We start from the raw sequence: 13,574 nt of genomic DNA, 5'->3' as shown, positions 1-13,574 counted from the left end.
AATGCAAATATATGCAATTTTAGGAGCATTCAGGGAGCGGCAGGTCTGTATCTTTTTTTTTCTTTTCGCAAAGTTATTAAACTTTGAAAATCCACAACGGTCAAAATGACCACCTTGGTCATTTTGGTAGTTTTTAAAGTAAAGCAATTGTGTTACACAACAAGATGGCACAAAATTTTGTATGAACTTTTGCACTTACATTACGTTTGAATATGTATGTGCCTTGATAATACCAAAATGTTGGGCCTAATTCTTAAAAGAAATGAAAGAGAGAACTGCAATGGGGTTCTGTGTCATGCTGACCAAGGCACGCACTGCATCGTATCGAATCAAAATCGTGAGACGTATCGAACCGTGAGGAGATTTGTGAATCGCCCCATATGCTTTTAAGCAGTAAGTGAATGTGCGCAGACGGAGAGGGTAATAAGAAAACAGAAGATAGATAGAAGTGGGATTGAGAAAAGAGAAGTGGGAGAAGGTGAAGAGGGGTGAGCAAGAGATAAATGAAAAGAAAATGTCCCCTCGGGGATGAATAAAGTATTCTGGGAGAAAAAAAACAGAATGAGAGAGAGAGAGAGAGAGAGAGGTGGGAGCACGAACGAAGAAGTGCGAAAAGAGGTGAAACAGGGTCGTCTTCTCTTCAGTCCAAAGTGCAGAGGGATTATAAACCAACCATATAAAATGCCCATCCAAAACGGGTCTGAGCAGCAGGTTTGGTTAATAGGGGGTGAATGAGTTCAACATCAGGCCGAGAGAAAGCGCCTCTCTCCTCCGTGTGACGTGCACACCAAACACAAACTCGAGCTCGCTTGCAGGTCGGCGTCTCTGGCAGACCTCTACATACACCGTTATCTGTCCTCTCCTGTCCCTATAGCATCCATCACCACATCTAGCAGGCGGCATTTCCTCTGTTGACATTCAGCCTGTTGTCTTCTATCTGTGTAAATGACCGATAATCAATACTCTTCAGGGATCAACCTGAAACTGCCCCTCCCCCCACAACATCCTTAAAAAGGGTGAATTGGTACCACAGACATAATGAAGACCGAATACAGGACCTGGTTATTGCTTCGCTCTCCTCCTTCCCGTTTCTCCAATGGTGGGTTGAATTTCAACACCCATAGGACAGCTGAGTCATTCCCCATACGGAGGTAATAAAAACAGTACCAGTCAAACCGCCGTCTTTTTTTTCTCCTTATTTTTGTCCCATCACTGTTTTTCTCACAGCAGCGGTTAATAAGGCAACGGACCAGAGAACCACATGGCACAGGTTTGTGGACAGCTGCTGAGCGTCCCAAAAAGGCAAATCTATCTCAAGGTGCAAAACCTATCCGGCTGTCGATGAAATAATAAAACATAAACCTTCTCAGCTCTCCCACTTTCTTGTTAAACCGTCTATGTGCTCTGACCATTGTGCTTCGGTGCTGGCATTTGTAATTTCGGTGTAACACTGATTATCTGGAGCTTTTCTTCTGTTGCAGTCAAGTATAAATCACTCTGGATGTGAACGAGCGATGATAAAACATAAAAATGTGAAACACCAGCCAACTTTCTTTTGGCAGATGAAACTTGGCTGCGGTGCTTGGCATTTGTCTTCCTCAGTGGAGTCTTATCTTGAAACTTAAAAGTAAACACATGGTAAAAAATACAGTTGGGAAGATTATGGGCTATCAGCATTACAAGTCACCAACCCTTGCATGTATTCGTCTCATTTTCGATCCTTTTAAGCGTAACCGCGCCCTTTTAGCTGCACACTTCACCTCCTGTACATCCAAGAGTCTCGCTAAAGCACCTTTATCAGAACAACTGCTGCGAGTCTACGAGTTTAAAGCAACAAATGCTGAACGTGCACGAGGATTGCCTGGCACGTGGACCGAGGCGGTAGCCTCTCTGCAGCACGTCACAGCTCTAGCTAATGGACCCGAGTGTTAACAGTAACCTACTACATCTCAGAGGAGGCACTGGACCTGTTCACTTCCTCCTACTGGGACCAACTTCCTGTTCAAGAGGTTCAGCTGGACTCTTACAGTATTATTGTATATGTAAGCAGATATCACTCAGACAGATAGATAGAGAATAGGTATTGTGTGAGAGTCGCTGACAGGACGCGGAAGCAGGGCAGGCTAAGCTAACTGCTAGCCCATGCAGACTGACAGTTCCGACAGTCAAACTGCAGTCGTTCTCTTGGACAGTGATTTTTTTTTGGGTAGTTTGATGTATGTGGTCTTGTAATTTTTGGATATGCGTTTTTGTGTTGGTGTTGCACTGCTGTCGGCCGGGGGAAAACGATATTTCGTTTCATTTCATGCACGCAAGTACATGAAATGAAATGAAATGACAAATAAAAGTGTTCCTGATTCTATGATGATAATGCTTTCCATTTCCCCCCCGTAAAGGTATACAAAGAGTAACAGCTGGCCACTGGAAATAATAAACTCAATGTTTGTGACGCTCTTTAAAAAAATACTACTACTACCTGCTCCTGTGAGGGGTCGCCACAGCGGATCATCCGTTTCCATCTCTTCCTGTCCTCTGCATCTTCCTCTGTCACGCCAGCCACCTGCATGTCCTCCCTCACCACATCCATAAACCTCCTCTTTGGCCTTCCTCTCGCCTGTCAGCTCCATAAACGCTCTTTAAAAGAAAACCCCACCCCAAATATTGGCACAGGCTACCTCTGCCACCTGCACCCAGGACTGACTCGGCTTGGTGGGCCGCCCTATGTGTAATGTTTATGAGGCGGCTTGGCTCAGGAGGTAGAACGGGTCGTCCAGTAATCGGAAGGTTGCTGGTTCGATTCCCGGCTCCTCCAGAGAACGCGTTGAGCAAGACACTGAACCCGTAACTGCTCCTAATGAGTAGGTTGGCGCCTTGCATGGCAGCCTCCAACATCAGTGTATGAATGTGAGGCATACACTGTAAAGCACTTTGAGTGGTCGGTAGACTAGGGAAGTGCTATATAAATGCGGTCCATTTACCAGTTAAAGTGGGCCTTCACCTTATGGCTCACTTTTCCACGTTCATTTTCTCCTGGTCTCCCAACATCAGAGCGACTGCTGCGTAGTCTTCTGCTATCGATACTTGAAGTTATCTACTTCTTCCATTTAAAAGCGTCCCGAAGTTGTAAAATACAGATTTGTGTCTAATGGCGATCAACAGACGCGTTTCGGATAACAAACACATCAGCTGACACAATAATAATAATGCCGTCTTCCCTCTCCGCGGCTCGAGTCTCGTCACGTTTCCAGTCGAATGGGGTCAAGTTTAATTTTGCAGTTGCAGCGTTCAGTTGTCCAGGCCTCAACTCGCACAGATGTGGCATCAAGAGGCTCCGTCTGTAGCAGGGGTAAAGTGACCCTCTCTCACATCAAATTTGACATAAAGCATCACCCACGATCCTCCCCGTCTCTGGCTTTCTATTTTAAGTTATGATCTCTGACGGCGAGAGGTCTTATGAGAGGGTCTCTCTGGCACACTCAAGTTCTCGTTGCAAATTAATCAAATATTTCTAGGCAAGGTGGGAAGACCGTTACCTCAGACGTTTAAGACTATGCACCAGATATAGTCACTGACCTCAACATTCCTTTCATGTGAGCACACAAAGGACCCTCCTTACACACACACACACACACACACACACACACTAAACAACCAACCCTACAAATACACCAAGTGAAAAACATGAGCACGCATTCACCAGTAGCTGAGTTATTAAGAATTATAATGCTTTGCTGTGCAGCCTGTGAACTCAAGAGCCGGTGGACTCACAGCCTCTGATCAGAGGAGGAGAACCAAATTTTAGGCAGCCCATGCAGAAAACTTTGGAGGGGGGTCCTCTGTGTGCCAGAAACTGGGACTTTGTAGGCCAGTTGAGAGGTTTTCACACAACTCACCTTGCCGGCAAAGGCCCATCCTCTGACACACCATCACCAGCAATGGCTTCTGATATGGTGCCTTTAAAACACAAGTACTTGTAGACCAATGGAGAGGATGACACAGATCTCGTTCCTGTCAGGATATTTTGCATATAAACACATGTTGCACATTAAAACGCAACGTGCACTTTACACTGAGTGGAAGTGCACAGATAAGTAGGCAATGAAGAGAACAATTACATGATATAAGCAAACAAACTTAATAAATTAGAGTACAAATTATAGAACAGGATAATAAAACATGTGACATGAATCAAAATAGAATACATTAAAGTGAAAGGGGCAGAAGCCATAATGATCCACAGCAGGTTATGAGGTAATAAATAAAAGACGGAGTCAGCAGAGGTGGAAGCACCGTTATAAAGAGACGTGTTTTGAGTAAATTTAAGGACTATTTGGGGGCTAACGTACCCCAGAAGAAAACCAAACTGTGGGAAAAGGACTTGGCAGGGCAGGTGCACGTGGGACATGATCTAGAAAAAGTAATGGAATCAAACGAGGTGCCATCAGTAAACTCTGTGGCCCGTCTTAAACCTGGATTGTTTGTTACTACTCACGTGTTGGTTGCAGACATGGCGTCAGAAAAGGTTTCGGGCTCAGTCGACATAACTTCACGAACCGCAGAGGACTTCGTAAAACAAACTCCAGAGAACAGCTGGCCATGATAATAAACCGTTTGGCTCCGTCCATGCACACTTCTAATGCTCAAACATCCGACGTTGCACAACTCCAAGTGGCATCAATTTATGCGTCAAATCAATGACCCCCACTACCCCCCCCCGTCCAGATGCAGGTCATTAGTGACCGAATTAAGCCCGACACCTTCCAGTTCCTACACGTTTCAGCTACTGTCCACTGTCCGCCGCCAGTGTATCATGAATACACAGGTAGTAGATAGATGGTGAACAGACAGATAACCATAGTCCTTCGTAGTCGCAGCAACATGCTGCGTGAACTTCCCGCCCCACATCCACCCCAGCAAACCCCCCCCCCCCACACACCCACCCACCCACACCCACACACCCACCTCCGGCACTGGGCCACCTCCACGGGCGGGACCTCCCGAAAACGTAATTCCATGAATTGAAGTCTGGCTCCAAGTATCCCCGTGGGTACAGAAACAAGCCTTCAAGTTCCACGTACATAAACTCCGTGTAAAAACACCAGTATCGTCATTTTTAAACCATTCTGCGTGTTAATGCCGAAAGTTAAAATGGATCGCGCAACTGGGCCAACGCCTTCGGACAACGCAGCCAGAATGTAATATCTCCATTAGATGTCAAGTCCATGTTGCGAACGAGGTGAGCCGAAATGTAGTGTACTGCGTGTGTGAGCGCGTGTGTGTGTGTGTGTGTGTGTATGTGTGTGTTGAGCGCCCTCTAGTGGGCTTTCAATGGAATAAGTATATTTGAAGTTGATGGAAAAAGGGTATAGGAATAAATGTGTTCACTTGGTCCTGCTCCTTCTCGGGCGCGTTATATATTTATTTGTGTCGTTTAGAAACTGTTGTATGCGTTATCTATTTATTCGTTTGTTTATTTGTCATGTATAGTTGTTTTTCTCTCTTCATGTTCGAAGTAAATCATAATCATAATCGTAAAAAAAACTGTTGGAGCAGCTTGCCAAAGGGTTCTGGTCAGTCTAGTTCTCTGACAACGACTTAAGGCTAATGTTGAGGTTGGTTTTATTTCCCAGACACAAATATTTATGAATATAAATTGTTACACGTTTTAGCATGAACACATCTTTTTTCACAGTTCTCAGAAGCATTTTATTGATGTTGCTCATAGAGCATCGATGTTGTACGGAATCGATGCGGCGTTCGAGTACGTAATGCATATCAAAACAAGTAATCAGGCCTGTGAGACAGGCACGGACGGGGTTCGAACCCGCGATCTTCGGTTTACGAGACCGACGCCTTACCACTTGGCCACCGCGCCTGACATCCCCCTATATTGGATTAATGATATATGTAATAAATACCGAGAGGAACTAATGCTGTTCGATTATTTTTGTTTTGTTTTGTTTCTATATTAGCAACGTTTATCTTTCAAAATGGGTTTATCCCACGCAAAAACGTCACTTGTACGATCTGCCTCGTCAGACAAGCCCAGAAATCGAAACGCTGTCATGTGAGCGTGCGTGCGCAAGCGTCACACCCGGATGTGAAGTGAAAAGATGGGGAATTAATCAGGTTTTTCCTGAATGGTTTGTGTTGCGTTTTACCTTGCCGTCATGTAGGAAACGTCTATGTGCATTGTGCGATTTGTGTGTTTTGGCTGTGTGTGTGGGTTTTTTTTTTTTAACAGATGTGGTAAGGCAGATCTTGTAACTTTTCCTCAAAAAATCAACGTTAACGTTTAAAGGGCTGCGTATTGGAGCATTGCAATACATTGGATGAGCACAGCGTGCAGCGTAGCGGAAACGTTAGCATGTTAGCCTTGATTAAATGATGTCCATCATCCAGACCGCTTATCCTGCCCTCAGGATAGGTCGCGGGGATGCTTTATGCAGAAGTTGCCTGTAAATAGCAGTAAGCGCGGACTGTTTAAAAACCCAAAAAAAAAGCTCTGCGCTGGTGTAAACAGCAGCATCCCAGCTAACTAGATTGTCTGAGTACGTCTTGCAGCACACTGCTCGTTTGAAATACAAATTTAAAGTTTTAAGTGGTAGAATAAGTGTCACTGTCATGATGTCAGTGTAAGTTAACGTGGGAGATAGCTTTTGCCAAAATCCACTCCTTCATCATGTTAACCATACCAGAGTTTATGTATTGTAGCTGGTTTGATAAACTACCTACCGAACAGGAATCAAACCATCTAGTTAAGTGTGTTAGGCAGCAACTCATACTAAAGTAGCCTATATATCCGTCAGTCACAAATGGGGTTAAAATCATGATCAGTTTAACTGCCTTTAAATCAAACAGATTTGAAATGAATAGAGTGCCATCTTGTCATTCATCTTGTATCATTTGTGTGTCCATCACAGTCTTTGACAGATACCCGCTGGTTACTCCTGTCCATCCTGTCCTCACTGCCCTACAGGTGAACCTCCTTCTCTCATCTCTCTCTCTGCTCCACCATGGTGCTACTGGTAGATGCCGTGTGGGCAGTGTGGAGCATCGGAGCTGGCATCTACGACTACTTCCACACCAGTGCCATGGAGGAGAGGATCCACGCATTGGAGAATGTCCTGTCCATCCACCAGTGCGTGATAGTGGCCTTGTCGGCGGGCCTGGTGCTGCTCATGACCTACATACTATGGAGAAAACACTGAACCCAGCTGACCTCGGTTTATCCCAGCCAAGGGCACATACAACTCTCATTCATGTCCTAAGAGACTGTTAAAGGCCTCTGAACTGCCTCCAGTGTTGACATCAAATAGTTATGTGTGACGATTCCCTCAGATATGACGAGTTCCTGACTTGGTGCCAAGTTCCTGACTTTGTGCCGACCTGGACTAAAAAAATGCTTTTGAGTCTTTGGTTTTGGTTACTGTCAGTTACGTTTCAGGCTCATGCTTATTCCAACACACCTGTGCTTTTGTGGCGAAACAGTTGAACTTGTGGTTACTGATCAGTTTGAGAGAGATCTACCAGGTTGAATTCAATGCTTCTAAAATTGTCCCATCTCACAGCATCAGTGTAATGTTTGGAAGTAATGTTACCACACTGACAGAGATTATAGGGTATTCAAAGACCTAGAAACTTTCTGAGTGCTTCTATGGTCTTTAATTGTCTAAGGTTTCACGTCTTATCCATCACATAGAGCTTGAATCAGAATACTTGTAAATGATATTAAGAATATAAATATTGCTAATTTAATCCACCTCTAATATAGAATACACTGGTTTTTGTGCTTATTTTTCATGCTGAAAAGGGATTGAGAATATGGGGGCCAGTTTTTGTATGTGGTTCTGCTCTTGTTTTCAATGTTGATTTCTATTCCCATCATGTCCCCATTATCCAGGGGTTTTGTTTTAACTCATAGTCCCGGGTTAACAATGCCTGCCATTGGTGCAGTGTTCTCACATAGTACAAATGGAAACTATGAAATCCACTGTGGCGACCCCTGAAAAACAGGGAACAAGCCGGAAGAAGATGATGATGGTTTGAAAATATTAATTTTTAATCATGCTTTAGTTGTTGTCGGATTAATTGTTGTCATACCTACTCACCCTCTGGGATTCAATGTATGCGTGCCACTGTAGGTTAGCTTATTTAAAAAAAAAACACTACCATGGCCATAGTAAAAGGGAACAACTATATCTTTAATAAGTAATAAATGATGCTACTCATTCTAAACAGTTGTATTTCAGTGTTCACAAATATTATCAAAAGCATTTGAGATTCCATTATGATGGTCCAAAATGTAATCATTGGAAGCATACAGTGGAAAGACAAAAAGACAGACTGATATTTAACAGCCCCACTTTCTGTGTTTATTTTTCCATGGGAGTTGTGGACTAAAGGTTTATCTTAACCAGCCATTTGCCCCGGAGCAATTTAAGGAAAATGCGCTGTACGCCTAGTTACTATTTTAGTCCTCGTTATGTTTTGGGGTCAGTGAGACTGGAATGAGCTCAGTGATTGAGCTGACACATGATTGTGATACTACTGTGCCTATAACAAACCCAATAGAATAGAATCACTTTTGAGTTTCCAAAGTGAACTTTATATGTAGTAGCCAGTTTGAAGCAGATAAACAAAATGTACAAATATACAAATAAATTCTAATTATAACTATTATACACAAGTTATAATTATTCTAGTAAATAATGCATATGCTATATATATTTTTACACATAATAATTCACTAATACTATGCTACTAACATATATTTCATTATGTATTTTATATATATATATAAATATAGCTTTTTTTCCGAAACCGTCAATGCTGTTGTTATAAGTGCTCAACTAATGAGGAGCGGAATATCAATACATATACAGGAAAACAAGTTTTAATACACTGTAGCTGATGAGTGCAGCTGATGGGTGCACGACGCACGAAACAGGCCTGTACTGCAATGTATTAAAACTTTTTTTTCCTGTATATGTGTTGATACATATATATATATATATATTCTGTCGTGTTTGAAAGAAAATATATGCGCATGAGACAAACTGAGCTAAATATGGAACTGTTTTATTAACTTCCACTTTGCCAGCCTCATTGCAATTGGTCAACTACAATAATACCACATCTCCCCTTTCTAGAGAACAAAGGGTAGACTACCTTTGTCTCAACAGACCTTAAGAGTATTATTCTGCCTCTTTTGTAGAAAGTCTGTTCCTATCCACTTCCTGTGAGGAAGAACAATGTTAACGAAGTGTTACTTAAAGTGCTCCAAACTACACCCTTTATTTTAGTTCTCAGGTTCTGTTTTTTTTTTTCATTCACAGGATAAGCCTACTAGGCTTAATTATGGCTCTCCCAAACCTGGTTCTGAGTGTGGGAGTCTGCAGGTGAGTCTTGGGGTACCACAGCAGGTGATGTGGGAGCTTGCTCAGAAGTTGGCTGTGGTGTTTGCTGCCGTGGTGGAGAACCTCTGACTTGTGCAGGTGTGTAGAGGTATCAGGTGCTGGCGGTTGCATCACACTACCCCCTGAGGTAGCTCTGCTAAGTAAGACCTCGAAGTCGAATGATTCTGGAAGACTGTTCCAGGCACCTTGGAGTCGGTTACCCATACCTGTTCTCCCAGCGACAAGTCACTAAGAGCTTTAGCATGGTGACGCCTGTTATAGTTGTCAGCTCCTGACATCCCCTTCTCCTTTTCCTCCTGGGCGAGCGCGGTGCTGTCTGGCAGTGCAGGGTCCAGCTGAGAGGGAAGAGTTGGCACTGCGGTGTGAAGACGTAAGCCCATGAGGAGCTGAGCTGGGCTCTCGAGAGGTGTGGTTCTATAGGCAAGTAGAGCTAGGTAGGGCTCTCCTGCCTTTTTCAGGAGGTTGTTCATGGTCTGGACTGCCCGTTCTGCTTCACCTTTAATCTGCAGAAACTTTGGGCTGCTGGTGAAGTGTTTGAACCCACACGAAGCCGCAAAGGAAGTGAAGACTTGTCCAGAAAACTGGCCTGTTATCCAACATCAGGACCTCCAGGAGGGGCAAAAATCAACCTCAAATGAACAATGATGTCTGTGGACCTGGTGTGAGATAACTGTGCAATCTCAACATACCTGAAGATGTAATCAACGACAAGCAGGTAAGTTGTGCTTCCTAAGACAAACATGTCCGCCCCCAACTTTTGCCATGGTCTTTCAGGGTATTCTGATGGCATGAGTGGCTCTTTGTGATTATGTCGTTCTTGCATGCAAGTCCTGCAGTTGAGCACCATTTCATTCACTTGCTGGCTGAGTCCTGGCCACCACATAGACTGACGAACACATGCTTTACACTTCACCACACCTTGGTGTCTTTCGTGTAGTTTGGCTAGCACATCGTTCCGCGTTGCTGAAGGTATTATGAGCCTTGTGTCTTTCAACAGTAAGCCATCTTTCACTGAGTGTAGCTTGCTCTGGCCAGTAGCTTTTCAGCATTGGTTCCTGTTTCGCATGCACAGGCCATCCTTCCGTGTACAGTGTCATGACACGTGAGCAGACACTGTCGGGTTTCAGCTGCTCTTTAAGGTTTTCCATGTATGTGGGACTTACAAGCAGGCTTTGCATGATAGTCCACGTAAATGTGTTTTCCATCAACTGCTGATCTTCTGTAGACGTGCGCTTTCACAGGTGAGCATGGCAGTGTGTCCACTGTCCAAAGTGACTTTCCTGGCATGTGTACAATAGAGTATGAGTAGTGCATCAGTATCATTCTGAAGCGCTGGATTCTCAATGGCAGACAATTCAGTGGTTGGGCTCCAAGTAGGCGGAGGAGCGGCCTATGGTTGGTCTCTGGGAAGGAATGTTTCCCAATGAGGAAATCCCGGAACCATTTGCAGGGCCTCCTTTTCTCTACCTGTGCGTACCGTTGTTTGGTTGGAGTGAGTGATCGCGATGCATAAGCCACAGGTTTCCATTTGTCTTCCCATCTTAGGAAAAGAACGCCTCCCAAGCCCTATGATTATGCATCGGCTGACACTTTGGCATCTCTGTTTGGGGCATACATGGCCAATACAGGAGGAGAAGACAGTGCTTTCTTCAGTGCTTTAAATGCCATCACTTGGTACATGTCCCTGACCCAGCAGTTTTTCTTCGAGAGGAGGTAGCGGAGTGGCTTATCTTTTTTTCCGCTAGCTGGGAAATGAACTTTCCCAGCTGACTGACTCCTCAACTCACTCACATTTGTGGGCTCCTTCATCTCTGTGATGGCCTCCGTCTTTCTTGGGTCAGGGCGGATGTCCACAGTTGTAATGATGTGACCCAAGAAGACCAACTCGCTCTTGGAGAGTTCACACTTGTCTACATTCAGGATAACGCCTGCTTTTTCCAGTCTTTGTAGCACGGCATGAAGTTGAGCATCATGCTCTCCCTGGTCCAGCCCCCACACCAGTAGGTCATCGATGTGGCAGACCACTCCTTCTAGCCCCTCTGCCATCCTGCACTGGAAGTGTTCGGGTGCTGAGGCAATACCAAATGGAAGACTGTTAAAGTGGAACCAACCAAAAGGTGTAATGAATGTGGTGTACTTGGCTGATTCTTCTGTAAGTGGAATATGCCAGAACCCCAAGTTGGCATCCAGTTTGCTGAACACTTTTGCTCCAGCAAGCGTTTCAAGACTGTGTTCTACTGATGGAAGAATCTTTTCACGGCACACACACTCGTTCAAGCCAGTCAGGTCAACACAGAAACGCACCCCTTTACCGTCTTTCTTGGGCACGACCACCATGCCGGCGCACTAGTCAGTTGGCTCCTCCACACGGCTGATGATGCCCATGCTTTCCATGCGCTGGAGCTTGGCACAGTCCCTGGTTAAAGCTTGATAGCGTACGGTTATTGTACCTCACCTAGCCTGCTGCACAGCTGAGGTAGCTTGTGTTGAGGGTCTCCATGTCCATGTTGTCGACACGGCTGAGTATGCCAAGGGTTATAATGGCTGGCAACCCAAGCAGGGGTGTGCTCAGGTTTTTGACCACATAGACCTTCTCCATGGTCTGCTTGGCTCCTCTCCTCAGCTGCAGTCTGGCGAACTCTGACATCCAGTGGAATGAATCCAGGACCAAGCAAGGGTTTCTCTTCTTTCTCGAGAACAGGCTGCATTAGAAAAAATGCTGTTAAAAACAGACTGACACAGCAGTGATGTCTGCTCCGGTGTCAAGTTTGACAGTTATGTTTTTGTCCATTATGCCTATTTCAATATCCATACATCGTCATCACATGCCACAAAGCTGAGAAAGGCGCTTTCCTCCTCTTCCTCAATACCATACATAGCTTTGGTTGCACAGCACACGCACTGGTATTGACCTTTTTTCCCCCCACAGGAATGGCACTTGGCATCATTAGCAGGGCACTCGTGCTTAGGATGAGGTGTGCCACTACATTTGTTGCATTTGTTGTTGAGCTTTTTGGATTTTTGCTCTGACTGCTGTGTGGCTTTGGTCCATTGTTTTTGGATTTGCTGAATGTAGGCTTTTCTTTTTGTTGTCTGCCTTTAAACACTAAGTCGACAGAGCTAACATCCACCTACTTTACACCACTGGTTTCACTCCTCCGTGTTTTGCTGCTTTCTGATCTCCTATTGTCTTGTCATGATAATGGCTTTTTCTAAGTCTTCTAAGTCTTTCTCAATTTGCATGCGTTCGGAGAACCATGTGTCTGCCAGGCCTACCACAATTCTGTCCCCGATTAATTCGTCATGTAGCATCCCATAATTGCGGTGCTCTGCTAATGAATACAGGGCAGTGACGAATGCATCGACAGTCTCGTTTGCTTCTTGCTTGCATTAAATCGTGCGCGTTCGTAAACGATGTTCTTTTCCACTACAAAGAACGACTGAAAGCCATCCCTCTCTTTGGTGTATTGGCGCTTGTCTGCATCACTGAGCTCTAAGCCTCTCAAAACGTCGTCAGCTTCGTCTCCCATACAATAAATCAAAGTAATCACCTGTTTCTCTCCGGAGCTTACCATTAAATTGCTTGCCTGACGGAACCTCTCGAATCTCCGTATCCATTTTGTCCACTCGTGCGGCTTGGAAAAACCAAAGGGCTCCTCCGGTGGCTGAAAGCTAAACATAGCGCAGGTGTCTGTGCCATCCTGCTAGCGCATTCCCCACTCCGTTCATCTTCACTGTCGCTCGCCAGGCTCTCCCCCCCCCCCCCCTCTCTTCCAGGTGGACCTTCTCCGTTCCGTTTTAGTTTAACAGCCCTTCTGACACCATGTCATATTTGCAAAGAAAATATATGCAGGTGAGACAAACTGTGAGGTAAGTATGGAACTGTTTATCAACTTCCGCTTTGCCGGGACACATTGAACTCCTCCGCCCCAGCCTCATTGCTATTGGTCAACTACAATAATACCGCACATCTATCTGTCTGTTAGAAATTACCTCCAATGTCGCTGAGGTCTTTTCCCACAGTGGCTGCTCTGCCTCCGTTGTCGTTAATCGGAGAACATACAACATTCTCCAAACAATTTCATAATAGTGTAACGTGCATGGATAAGAAGACACGCTGGCCGCTGGCTGGCGGGTCTGACCCTTTAGTCGAGC

General features: G+C 44.9%; 1 non-coding gene across 1 annotated transcript; it reads right to left on the bottom strand.

Annotated features, from left to right (window-relative positions):
- Window positions 1-5,803: 5,803 nt before the first annotated feature.
- trnat-cgu (transfer RNA threonine (anticodon CGU)) lies at window positions 5,804-5,875 on the bottom strand. Its single transcript has one exon. It is a non-coding gene; the product is annotated as a tRNA-Thr (tRNA).
- Between the last annotated feature and the right edge of the window lie 7,699 nt (window positions 5,876-13,574).

The sequence above is a fragment of the Lampris incognitus genome, chromosome 10 (assembly GCF_029633865.1).
Source record: "Lampris incognitus isolate fLamInc1 chromosome 10, fLamInc1.hap2, whole genome shotgun sequence".
Classification (NCBI taxonomy): domain Eukaryota; kingdom Metazoa; phylum Chordata; class Actinopteri; order Lampriformes; family Lampridae; genus Lampris; species Lampris incognitus.
Note: the sequence above shows the minus strand (reverse complement) of the source record. Positions and strands in the feature narration are given on the sequence as shown.